Source organism: Myxocyprinus asiaticus, chromosome 5 (genome assembly GCF_019703515.2).
Source record: "Myxocyprinus asiaticus isolate MX2 ecotype Aquarium Trade chromosome 5, UBuf_Myxa_2, whole genome shotgun sequence".
Lineage (NCBI taxonomy): Eukaryota > Metazoa > Chordata > Actinopteri > Cypriniformes > Catostomidae > Myxocyprinus > Myxocyprinus asiaticus.
Genome location: NC_059348.1, coordinates 12,058,853 through 12,072,424, shown reverse-complemented (window position 1 = coordinate 12,072,424; position 13,572 = coordinate 12,058,853). Strand labels below are relative to the sequence as shown.

General features: G+C 40.9%; 1 long non-coding RNA gene across 1 annotated transcript; it reads left to right on the top strand.

Moving 5' to 3' along the window:
• The first annotated feature begins 3,614 nt into the window (after positions 1-3,614).
• On the top strand, positions 3,615-8,951 carry LOC127440926 (uncharacterized). The gene is made up of 3 exons (XR_007897236.1): positions 3,615-5,453; positions 5,640-5,766; positions 8,422-8,951. It is a non-coding gene; the product is annotated as an uncharacterized LOC127440926 (long non-coding RNA).
• The last annotated feature ends 4,621 nt before the right edge of the window (positions 8,952-13,572 follow it).

Genomic DNA, 13,572 nt, shown 5'->3' with positions numbered 1-13,572 from the left:
GCTTTTGTGAAACATCTTATGTGCCTAAGACTTTTGCACAGTACAGTATATTGTGCAAAAATCCTTTAAGTTATTATAATTATCAGTGCTCTGTCAGAATGGAGGGACAAACTGCAGTTGATATCAATGCGAAAAAGAGATCTCAGCAGTTTTGCAAGCACTGTAAGGACATCGTTTCTCACACACAGTTTTATAGTCTCAAACAAGTAATTGATCACAATGGAGCTCAGATGAAAGCTGCTAAAAATGACACATCTGTACCTGAAAATCACACAGACAACATAAAGACAGAAAACAAGGCATATGATGCAGAACAGGATCCATCAGCATTTACAGTGAAAAGTGTGGACCGTGAACATGATGATGTTGCCTTTGGTAAATCCTTGTTTATTTTATTGTCTACTGAATAGTGAATCCCCAAATTAAAGGAATATGCCGGATTCAATACAAGTTAAACTCAATCGACAGCATTTATGGCATAATGTTGGATACAACAAAAATAATTTTGACTTGTCCCTCCTTTTCCTTAAAAAAAAAAAAAAAAAAAAAAGAGCAAAAATCTGGGTTACAGTGAGGCACTTACAATGGAAGTCAATGGGGCCAGTCTGTAAACATTAAAATACTCCCTGTTTCAAAATTATAGCCACAAGACATGAACAAAACATGTGTTTACATGATTTTAGTGTGATACAATCGCTTACTAACCTTTAATGTGAAAAGTTATAGGCCTGTATAATGATACAAGATTCTTGCCATTATGACACAATGTAAACCCTGAAACGACCATAAAAATGACGATTTAAACTATTTTAAAGCTCAAATAATACTCAAGATTTAACAGAAGAATTAATGTAAGTGCTTTTATAAAATTATAAGCATCACATTTTTGCCTTTAAACCAAGGGCGTAGCCAGGAAATGACTTTTGGGTTGGCCTCAACAAAAATGGATGGGCAAAATGTTCGTCAAAATGTATTTTTCTAAAAATGTTCCTTAGCAACAGAAAGGCTCCGCATTGAAACAGTTCTTTCACACTTTCAGAAAGCAGAATTTATGCTTTTTTAAAAAATATTTTATAAATATATATTTGAAGTAAAAAAATAATCTCTAACATTCTGGGTGGGCCTGGGTCTAATTTGGAAGGGCCCAGTCCCACCCCGGCCCACCCCTGGCTACACCACTGCTTTAAACCCTCCAGAAATTTGTCACATTCACTTCCATTTAAGTGCCTCACTGTTTTTTTGTTTTTTTTAAGAAAAGGAGGGGGAAGTCAAAATGATTTATTTGTGGTAATCAACATTATGACACAAATGCTGTCGATTGAGCTTAACTTGTATTGAACACAAAATATTCCTTTAAAGTGTCATTTATGGTGTTTCTTTCTTCTGTGGAACACAAAGGAATATATTTTGCACAATATTCACGCTATCCATTTCCATACATTGAAACTGAATAGGGACGGGGCTGTCAAGTATCAAAATGACAAGAAAACATGTAAAAAGTAGTACAGTACACGACTTCTGAAGCCACATGATAACTTTGTGTGAGTAACAGAAATGTAAATATTTCTTTAAATAGCTCTTAAACCTCATTTGCACATGCAAATTTTCAAACTTTGCTTGAAGACTATGTTGTTTTGCCAGCTTCACCTCTAAATGTATTTTCTGTTGACATAATATCAATTGTATATTTTTTCTCTAAATTATTCTTTTAAATGGTTTTATTTTATGCAGTAAAACATCCACCATCGAGTCGAGTGAATGTGAACGAGCTGTTACAGCAGCTGATCTGCGGTCTGAATAATTTATTCCATCAGCTCGCAGAACAAAACTCTCTTCTTCAAGAAGCTCTCCAGCGTCTGGACATGCTGCAAACAAAAGTGGACATGCTACAGCACAGAAAACAAGAACCAGAAGAGCCGACAAATGGTCCAAAGAAGAAGAAAAGGGCACGTAGTGTGAGCATTGCTTTAAGTAATCTACATAGTAACTACACTGTACACAGTGTCCCTTTTTCACATGTCCGTGTGGGTTTCCAGCTGTGTTTAGTGTAAAGTTGATCTTTTATAAGAAATTAAAAACTTCCCAGAAGATCTTTTGTGGTTTTTAATGTTTGTGGCCATACAAACATTTGCACCTATCGAAGACAGATATATTTTTTATGTTTGTTTTTTTCCCCCTCCATTTTACAGGAAGCTGTAAACAATTCTGAAACCAATTCTCATAAATGTGATCCACAAACCGGGTAAGACGTATTTATTGCCAGCATTGTATTTCACATCATCCGATTTCTCTAATATAAAAATCTTTATTATAAAACACGTTTTAAGAGATTGTAAACATTTGAACAGGATAATTTATTTCAGTTATTATTTTGTCTGTGTATTATATGTAAATATCTTTTTTCAGTGGTTAAATTATATTTTGCAGTTGCTGGAGACCAGGTCATCAGTCATAGAAACGAACGAGATGAAGAAAGAGCACTGTGGCAGACAGCAACAATAGACCTCATGTCAGATGAAGATGACGCCGCCGTCATTGAGGGAAGGTTAGTGTGGGTTGTAAAACCTCCAGCACTCAGGAGCTCAGAGTTATCTGCACTGTGCCAGAAGCTTCAGCAGAGACTGGAGGCCGATCCACGCTATGCTGGCACTCATCTTCGTGAGTTGGCGGTCAACAAGAATGAGCCAGATTCGCATTTGTGATACAATTGTGTCATCTTGTTTTCTGACTGTTTTGAATTACGTTGCATTTTTCGTAATAAAAATAAAGAACTGACTTTTAATAGGGTGCCGTCAACATGATGGTGCACAGGCCTTTGAGGGTACATATGCTCACAATGTAAACAGGGCATCTTTCTTAAGGAAAAGGGAATTCTTTTTTTTTTCCTTTTTCTCCCAGTTTGGAATGCTCAATTCCCAATGTGCTTTTTAAGTCCTTGTGGTTGTGTAGTGATTTGCCTCAGTCTGGGTGGTGGAGGATGAATCCCAGTTGCCTCTGTGTCTGAGACTGGCTTCACGCCATCCACTGCGGCAACCACACTCAGCTCAACTCACCACACGCCTCACTGAGAAAGAACCACATTATAGTGACCACGAGGAGGTTATCCCATGTGACTCTACCCTCCCTAGCAACTGGGCCAATTTAGTTGCTTAGGAGACCTGGCTGGAGTCACTCAGCATGCCCTGGGATTCAAACTAGTGAACTAGTGAACTCCAGAGGTGGTAGCTGGTGTATTTTACCACTGAGCTACACAGGCCCCCCAGGAACGGGTAATTTTTGATGTCTCAGGAGAGTTGTCTTATGTTGCAGAGATAAACCACAGCATATAAAACCATTTTTGAAAGGCTGTTAAAAAAAATAATCTGTGTTGCTATTAGGAGGACTAAACAAAATATAACACATTACAATTTTTTGAGTTAAGTTAAAGAAATACAATACCTTACATATCTGTCAAGGTTTGAGAGTAGTTTAAAGGCAACCAATCCAGTTTTAGATGAAGGAAAAAGCAGCCAAAATGTGAGAAATGCTAATGTTACTTGGGTGTTAGTTTGGTGTAAAAATGTCCCATTAGAGAATAGACTGGGAAATTACTTCCTGTGGCAACTGATGTCTTTTGAGTGGTCTAGTCCTTCAGTACTTTCAGGTCTATTCACACCAAGAGGAAAGTGAATAATTTTCTCCAGAAACTCCATTCAAATGTTTATAGGGCTCTGAAAATAGTTCACATACTGAAAGCACATCACAATACTATTGTGTCGGCCTTCCAAGTTAGGCCGTGGATCGAGGGATCAGTGATCATATTGCACGCATTAGTGATGTTTCGTTCATGAACAAATTGGTCTTTTTGAACGAATCTTTTAAATGAACGAATCGTTCTCGTTCAACTCCATACTCTGACTCATATTTTTCATTCACTGACGTCTTTCCCTTTTGAAGCCAATGAGCTAGACTGCTTTTCATGCCTGTAAAAGCACAAGCCAGTAGCATTTGAGAGCACGCTGTGAAGGAGCATATCATTGGTTCGACCCGCTGAAGGAATACACCCCATCACTGAACTAGTCGGTCATTTGAGTCTGAACGAGATGAGAGGTGGTTTGTGAACAAACTGAATATTCTGGTAAACCCGTTCGCGAATGACTCGTGAACGAAGATCTGCTGATCGACTGAATGAGATGGAGGCACGTCATTCGTTCAGTTCAGCATGTGAGTCAATCAAGTTCAACAAGGAGAGACAGGGGTGAAAAGCACTTAAGACAAGTTTATAGGTATACACAAAACATGATCCCCAATTTATGAATGTGTAAAAATGACTGAAGATGTACAATTAAAATGACATGAATTACAGATGGAAATGTTGTGCTTTGATACACAGTGTACAATGTTTAGACTTTTCTAGAACTTTTTCTTGTGTGGTGATGTTGGCGTGGCCGAGCGATGCCTGTGGAGAGCGAGGCCGAGAGAGTGAGTATGGTAAGGGTTGATACCTGTGGGAAATAACCACTAACAACTGTTTTGTGTTTGCAGTGAGAGCGGAGAGGGATTTAAAAGGAAATCCAGGCCGCTGGAGGAGAGTGAGAGTGACACATGATCCTGATTGTGTGTGAGTGTTTGTCTGCTAGAAAGCATGAGCTTTGGGATACACTGCAGTGTGTAAAAATAAAGATTTACATCGACTGTTCACCTGGCCCCACTTCCTCCTTCGTCCAAGAGCTAAAGACTTGTCACAGTGGTGCCAAAACCTGGGAATTTGTTTGTAGGAAGAAAATGTCGTCATGGAGTCCTCGCCACTGGCCGAGCTCTTCAAGACCCTCGCCGGCATCCACCAGGCTCAACATCAGGCCCTGCTTGAACTACGCATGGAACAGGAGTGGCAATTGCAGGTGCTAGTCCAGGCTCAAGCGGAGGACTGGCAGATGTTATGGAGCTTAGTCAGGAGGGATCTTCCACTGTGACTACAGCCACACTCGTGAAGATGGGACCGTGAGATGACCCTGAGGCTTTCATCGAGCTGTTCAAGGTGTAGATGGTGGAGACGTGGAAGTGGCCAAACCCCCAGTGGGCGGTCCGCCTACTGCAGCTGCTGACAGGGGAAGCCCAGCGTGTGGCCCATCAGCTTCCGGTCAACAACCTCCTGGTGTACGAGGATCTGAAAAGAGACATCTTGCAGTGGGTTGGCTGTAGCCCGGAGCAGCATCGCCAGCACTTCCAGACATTGACGCTTGGGAAGCACGGCCACCCATTCGCCTTCTCCTGGCAGCTCCGTGACGCCTGCTGAGAGTGGATGCTGGCTGAAGATTGTGATGCCGAGGAGCTACTCGATCTGGGGTTACTGGAGCAGTACATCGCCCGGCTACTGAAAGGGACAGCGGAGTGCGTCCAGTGCCACGGACCGTTATCACTGGTTGGGGTGGTCCAGCTGGCTGAGGATCATATGGCAGCATATCCGGGGGCCGGTGAGCCCTCTTCTCTCTCTCTCTCTCTCTCTCTCTCTCTCTCTCTCACTTCCCTCCTCCTCCCCTCCCCCTCATCCCCTTCCTGTTCCCCGGAAACGGGAAATTCCTGTACCAAAACCCGTTTCCCGGTCCCGTGGGCTGTTCATCCTGTTGGCTTCCCCTAATCCTCTCTGTTCTCCTCCACAGGCTGGTGAATCCGCTGTTGCGGGTGTGGGTGTGAAGTCTGGGCTGGTCTGCTGGAGGTGGAGACATTGGTCCAGGTCCCCGACATACCACTTGCCGCCCTGATCGAGCAGGAACGTACCAGATACCGGTGCGTATAAAGGGGGGTACATATCAAGCCTTGGTTCATTCAAAGCGTTGATTCATTCCGAGGCTTTGGATACAAGCCGGCGGGTGAAGGTAAGGTGTGTGCATGGGGATATTAACGATTACCCATTAGTGATGGTCATCATTCAATTTCGGGGACAAAAGCATAGTGTCGAGGCTGCGGTTAGTCCCCACTTCATGCATCCACTAATCATGGGTATGAATTACTATGTTATTGAGGGAAATTTGTGTGGATGGATCCTGTAATAAAGTCTCTCGGTGTGTGGTTTGTGATTCACTGGCTGGGGAGGAGGAGCCAGGGCCATCTACGTCAGCTCCGCGTCAGGATGACGCAAAGGAGGGGGAAGTCTCGGCTTCACCAGCCCTGAGTGGATTCACTAGTGGATTTCCCTCTGGAGCAGTTGCGAGACAAGACCCTTAGGCACGCCTTTGACCACGTGAAAGTGATTGATGGTCAATGCCTTCAGCCAGATGTTGCACTTGCAAATCCATATTTTTATATTATCAAGGATCGTTGTATCGAGTGACACAGGATGCTCAGACAAAGGAAGATACAACACAATTGTTAGCACTGAAGAGCCGTTGGGAAATGATATTCCAGACTGCTCATTATAATCCGATGGTGGTCACTTAGGGCAGGAAAAAACACTGAACCATCTAATGGCCCATTTCTATTGGCCGGCATTCACGGGGATGTCCGCAGGTGGTGTGCGGCATGCCATGAATGTCAACTGGTGAACTGTTTTGTGTTGGTTCTGGTGGACTATGCAATGCGATATTCGGAAGCAGTGCCAACATCGCAACATCTCAGCACACAGTGTTGCAGAGGCACACTTCAGAATAATCTCCCGAGTGAGGATTCTGAAAGAAATCCTCACTGATCGAGGCACGACATTTATGTCACGCACACTGCATGAACTGTACGAATTTTTGGGGATTAAATAGATTTGGACCAGCATTTATCACCCCAAACGGATGGCTTGGTCGAATGATTTAATCAGACATTAAAAAATATGATTCATATGTTTGTGTACGAAGACGCTCGAAATTGGGACAAGTGGCTTGAGCCCCTATTATTTGCAGTTCGAGAGGTCACACAAGCCTCCACGGGGTTCTCCCCATTTGAATTATTGTACGGGCGTCAACCGTGTGGTGTGCTCGACGTCCTATGTGAAAATTGGGAGGAGGGACCTTCATACAGCAAAAATGAAATTCAATACGTTCTTGACCTGAGAGCAAAACTCCACACACTGGGGCAATTAACACAGGAGAATTTGCTCCAGACTCAAGAATGTCAAAGCCGGCTGTATAATAGGGGTACTTGGCTACGTGATTTGCACGGGGAGCTAAAGTTACTCCCCACATTGAGTTCTAAATTACTTGCCAAGTGGCAAGGGCCCTTTGAGGTCACACGGCGAGTCGGGGAAATCGATTATGAGGTTAAACGAACGGACAGAGACAGAGCACGTCAGATTTACCACCTCAATCTCCTAAAACCATGGAGAGAGGCAGTCCCTCTGATTTTGGCGACAGTGGTTCTGGAGAGGGAGGAGCTCGGACCAGAGGTGAACTTAAAAGCCACTGATCAAATCTCCCCAGTCACTTGCAGAGACCACCTATTACCGTCACAAGTCACGGAGATTGCCAGGTTGCAAGGAGAATTCTCCGACATGTTCTCGCCTCTTCCCAGTCGTACGAATCTCATAGATCACCATATCGAAAAAAACCCCAGGGTTAGTGGTATGTAGTCGTCCCTACCTTTTACCCGAACACAAAAAAAAGTGGTTCGGGAAGAATTAAAGGCCATGCTGGATATGGGGTAATAGAAGAATCCCACAGTGACTGGGCCAGCCCAGTCGTGTTGGTTCCAAAGAATGACAGCTCAGTCCGGTTCTGTGTGGATTATCGAAAAGTCAATGCAGTGTCTAAGTTTGATGCATACCCGATGCCTAGGATTGATGAACTGCTCGATCGGTTAGGCACGGCTTGCTTTTATTCTACACTGGATTTGACAAAAGGATATTGGCAGATCCCTTTAACTCCCATGTCCCCTGAAAAAACAGCATTTTCCACACTGTTTAGCTTACACCAATTTGTCACCCTTCCTTTCGGTTTGTTTGGGGCCCCGGCTATGTTTCAGCAGCTCATGGACAGAATCCTCAGACCACACGCTGCTTACACCACTGCTTATCTGGATAACATCATTATTTACAGTAATGATTGGAAGCGGCACCTGCAGCATCTGAGGGCTGTCCTGAAGTCGCTGAGATGGGCGGGACTCACGGCAAACCCTAAGAAGTGTGCAATTGGATGGGTGGAATTACGGTATCTGGGCTTCCACTTGGGTCATTGACAGGTGCGGCCCCAAATTGATAAGATCGCAGTGATTACAGCCTGCCTGAGACCTAAGCCCAAAAAGAAGGTGAGACAGTTCCTGGGGCTGGCTGGCTATTATCAGAGGTTTGTGCCTAATTATTCGACCGTCACCAGCCCGCTGACTGATCTTCCTAAAAAGGGGGCACAAGGTCCGGTCGAGTGGACGGAGCCGTGTCAGCAGGCGTTCACACAAGTGAAAGCTGCACTTTGTGGTGGGCCGTTATTACAATCTCCTGACTTCACTTTACCTTTTATCTTGCAGACTGACACATTGGACAGGGGGTTGGGAGCAGTACTGTCCCAGATGGTGGAAGGAGAGGAACACCTTGTGCTGTACATTAGTCGCAAGCACTTGATCAGAGACTAAGTAAAGCAAAATTGAGGAGTGTTTGGCCATCAAGTGGGTGGTCCTCACCCTCCAGTACTATCTGTTGGGATGTGCTTTCACCCTCTGTTCGGACCACACCCCACTCCAGTGGCTCCAATGCATGAAGGATACCAAAGCGCGGATCACCCGTTTACATCTAGCTCTCCAGCCATTTAAGTTCGAAGTGGATCATGTGGTGATGGGGGCGTGGCCGAGCGATGTCTGTGGAGAGTGAGGCCGAGAGAGTGAGTACGGTAAGGGTTGACACCTGTGGAAAATCACCTCTAACAGCTGTTTTGTGTTTGCAGTGAGAGCAGAGAGGGATTTAAAGGGCAATCCAGGCCGCCGGAGGAGAGAGAGAGCGACACACGATCCTGACTGTGTGTGTGTGTTTGTCTGCTGCAAAGCAGGAGCTTTTGGATACACTGGAGCATGTTAAAATAAAGATTTAAACTGACTGTTCACCTGGCCCCACTTCTTCCTTCGCCCAAGAACTAGAGACTTGTCACATCTTGGTGATAATTAAGCCCAGCATTTGACAAAATATAGGGAAAATAAGACCTGCCATTTGTGGTGAAAACAGTTATGGTATATAAATTCTATTTTTAAAGTGTCTTCGTACATTTGTACACATGCAAATTCCATTTGTCTTCCTTTGCGTTTCTTTTAAAGGCTGACTTTAGCGTGAGCCAATAGCATTCGGGAGCGGACTGTAGTGCTCGAATTGAATCAAGTCTTATGGGGGGTTCCCACCATAACTATAGTCTCGCAATATACAATTTATACAAAATATACAATATATTTTTTGATCATAATATGCATAACTATATACTATTTATTAAAAACAGGCTTACATAAAGGAACAGGCTTTTGTGTTGATAAAGAATAAAAAAATATATACATTTTCAGTCCAGTGTTATATAACAAAGAGAGATAAGCTACTGTTCTTCTTTTAAATGGCTTACTCCAAGTAATACTGGATTTAGAGGGTGACAAAGAAGCAGACCCAAAAGGGCAACTATGGCAAATATACCAGGGGACTACATATAAGGCACTTGAAGACCCGTAAAAGCATGTGACTTCAAAATACATTGAAATGTCTCAAAAACAGTAGAAAATAATCAGATGGCTTCCAGACTTACTAAGATTTCGCAATATTACTGTTTTTACTGTATTTTGGATCAAATCAATTCAGGCTTGGTGAGCAGAAGAGACTTTTGAGCTTTTGAACAGTAGTGTACATTCAACAGAATAATTCTAGCATTATTTACCAATGTAGTATTTACTACCCTAAAAACAACTGGATGATTGATGTGACACTTTGTGATAATAACGTTTGTTCCAAAAGACTTGTTTAAATGCATGAAACTAGTTTATTAGATATTAAAAATATAAATTGTGACAAGACAGGCTGTCAGTCTGTGTGTTAGTGTTGGTGGGGATTTTTCAACGATTTCAGTGCAGTTACATTGTTACGTAAGTAGGTGGCGGCAAGGGACTGTTATGAGTGAGTCAGTCAGCAGACTATTCAACCACTTCAGTCAAAAAGGCTGCTTTATTCAAGAACAAACAATGCTATGGTTATCAATATGTCAGTCATTGCTATTTCAAGAGTGAATCCCGCATTTATATGCGGATGTAATTCCCAAAACTTTGCAGCGTGTACGTGGCCGTTGGTCCTCCTCCTAGCAGCATGAAAAACAAGTTTTATACAAATTCTGAATGGATTATAAATAGCATAGAAAGCACACAACGAGCGCTCCCTTTATAATCACTAAAAAGCTGTCACTCATCTTCATTGCGATCTCTAGCACCCCCGTAGAACCAGGCCAATTGATAATGAAAAATGAGTAAGCCTAAATGTTTCCAATTTATGCAAGGAATACAAAAGCCCCGACATGGAGTGGATAGATATAATAGAAAGATATATAGAGAGAGAAAATTACTCCTCAAAAAGGTCGGTAAGAAGCTTTCTCTTCCCGACTGCGAGTGGAGGGGGTCCCGGATCCCCCCAGCCCCCCCTCAATTCGAGCACTGGTGGACTGTGAAGGAGCATATCATTGGTTGGACCTCCTGAACGAATACACCCCATTACTGAGCCAATCATTCATTTCGTTCGTGTCGTGAACGAACTGAATGTACTGGTAAACTCGTTCATGACCTGAACGATGACATGAACGAATCAGTCAACATGAATGCTGACAGGGTGAATGAGAGGAGGAGCTGCATGTCGTTCTTTAATATCGTCAATCTCGTTCAACAAGAAATGGGGCCAGATGAATTATGAATAAAAGTGAGCGATGACCACACATTACAATGACATATGGACGCAATTACATAACATACAGACATTTGGTGCCATCTGCAGGAACAAAGGCGCAACTTGAAGATATGGTCAGAGAACAAATCAATGAACGAATCTAAACGAATCTTTTTTGGTGAACAGAATCAAAAGAATCGGGTCACTGAACTGAATCAAAATCACCACTAGCATGCACTTCATCTCCACACCAGTCGTTTTTCACTCTAAAAATTACTGAAATGGAAAAACTCAAACCAAAACTATCTCTAAATTCAAATGACGTTTCAAACTAAATGAGAAGGCAATTCTAATGATAAAGTTGTCAGAAAATCGTATGTAACCACCTCCCTCAAATGCAAACCCCTCCACTTTTTACGTACCATTTGCAGTGATGCAAGTACCAATCTACTAACAACAGGTGGAAAATTACCATACAAATGAAGAACATAAAGGCAATCATAAATTTAAGCCATAATAATAATAATAATAATAATAATAATAATAATAATAATAATACAAATCACCAAATTTGTCACTTTCATGAAATGGCTACAACAACTATTGTGCTGTTTGTTCATTTACTGTGATCTGCTTTATTATACATGATAGAGCAAAACTTAAAGCTGAATTATGTAAGATTTATTTTTGTAAAAAAATAAAATAAATATTTTTGTGAAGTTGTTTACCTGCTTTAGTGCTTGGATATGTTTTCTGGTTGGGTTGTTGAAGCTTATATTGGTTGTCATGCTTGTATGAATCGAACATTACTCGTGTTCAGCATAGATTATGTTATTAGGCTGCAACTATGAACTGCGATATCAGTTAAACTAAAAGATAAACACACAGAAAGTCAATAATAAAAGCGAGAAAATAAACCTGCTGCTGCTGCTGCTCTCACATTGATTATAATTCATAGCTGGAGTTTGTCTTCATGCTCACAGGATTATACATACAGTATCAGGATTTACATCTTTCAAGGACTTTTGAAGCACATTTTTATTTGTTTTCAAGGACTACGCTCGAGCTGTCATTAAAACTAATTCTTTATTTGTTAATTTTAAATAAAAAAATTTTATTCATTCAGTTCATTTATTTTTATAAAACACCACTTATTACAAGTACAACATATCTCAATGTGCATCTTTAACTACATATTCTCACAGTAACAATTCTTGGTTCATTCATGATGAAATTGATGTGCAGTTGTAGTGTGCTCTTTTAAAATGCACTTCACTTTCCAACAAAAGTGAATAACTGTGTCCGTAAACAGTAGTCCATATGACTCGTGCTGTGTCCCATGTTTTATAAAGTCACACAACAGATTTGTGTGAGGAACTGACCCAAATTGCAAATGGGTCATTCTCAAAAAATGTACACTTTCCAACTTACAAAATATTGAAATTTTCCGTTCAGTTCAGTTTTTGCCTATAAACGCTGAGGATAAACATTTTGTAACATGTGGACATTAATTTTTTATTCATAAAGGAAAACTTGGCTGTTGTTCTATCTTTTATTATTTAATTTTGTTTCACGAATGAAGCAAGTTAACACTAATGAGGGTTACACCACCACATTTTGAGGGTTCAGTGGGGTACAACACCAGATATTACTGTGTGAAAATATTAGTTAAAATGTGAATTAATAATTTTTTAACATGCTGGGGAAAATAGCTATATGCATATTTAACCAGCCTCTGAACTTTGACCTTAAAAAATATTTCCCACAAATTTTGTATTTAATTATTTTAAAACATTAAAAAAAAAAGAAAAGAAAAAGGTTTTTATCATTGATAACACCAATGCCATGAAATCAAGGGACAAACATTATTTTTTAATTATTTAAATTATTAATAATAATTTTGTTTTGCTTTTTTGCACGCTTGTTCGACCTTGCACTAATGCTTTTATTAAAAATAAGTACAAAATAAATACAAAAATAAATGTACATGTCATAGAAGTGGTGTACCAGATGAAGGGGACAAGGATTTTTTTCAGGGAATTAACAATTTCAAATATGTTTTCAAAAACATTTGCAAAACAGAGTCAAGCTATTTCATATCATTAAAGGTTAGGTTATAGAATAATACCTTTTAAATTTATTTATTTATTTATTTGAAAGCCTTTTCATGACTAAAAATGTCAAGAGACATGTTTGTCAACATAATATGATATTGACCCAAATGTTGTCAGAATTAACCTATTTTGTGAGACATAAAGCTTTCTTTACACAAGAGGGCGCTAGACGACTCACAAAACTGAATCCTCCATTGATCTGCATTCAAATCTCACAATGTTTCACATCTCATAATTTTTTCACTCTGGAGAGTAATTTTCAATTAAAACTGATAGTTGTAAGGATTCATACTTGTTAAATCCGCCACAGCAGTATCTATAAAATATATTTTTTAAATCCTCCAGTAACACTTTATTGTGATTGGCTCATTCTGAACAGCGCTGCCAAAAGTAACAGGTGTCACGTGACAGCGCCGGCTATGCGCTGCCTGCTTCAGCAGTGATCTACTGGTCTGTCGTGTTTCTCCGAAAATAAATACATTTCATTGATTAAATAATTTAAGCAACGTATTTTACGATTTTCTATAATTCAAGAACTTTTTAAGCACCTCTTGGTAAAAATGGCTATTTTCGAGGATTTTCCAGGACTTCAATTTCAAAAAGCCAAAATCAAGTACTTCAAGCACCTTGTACGAACCCTGCATGATGCATACAGCTTTATCTAAAAAGATC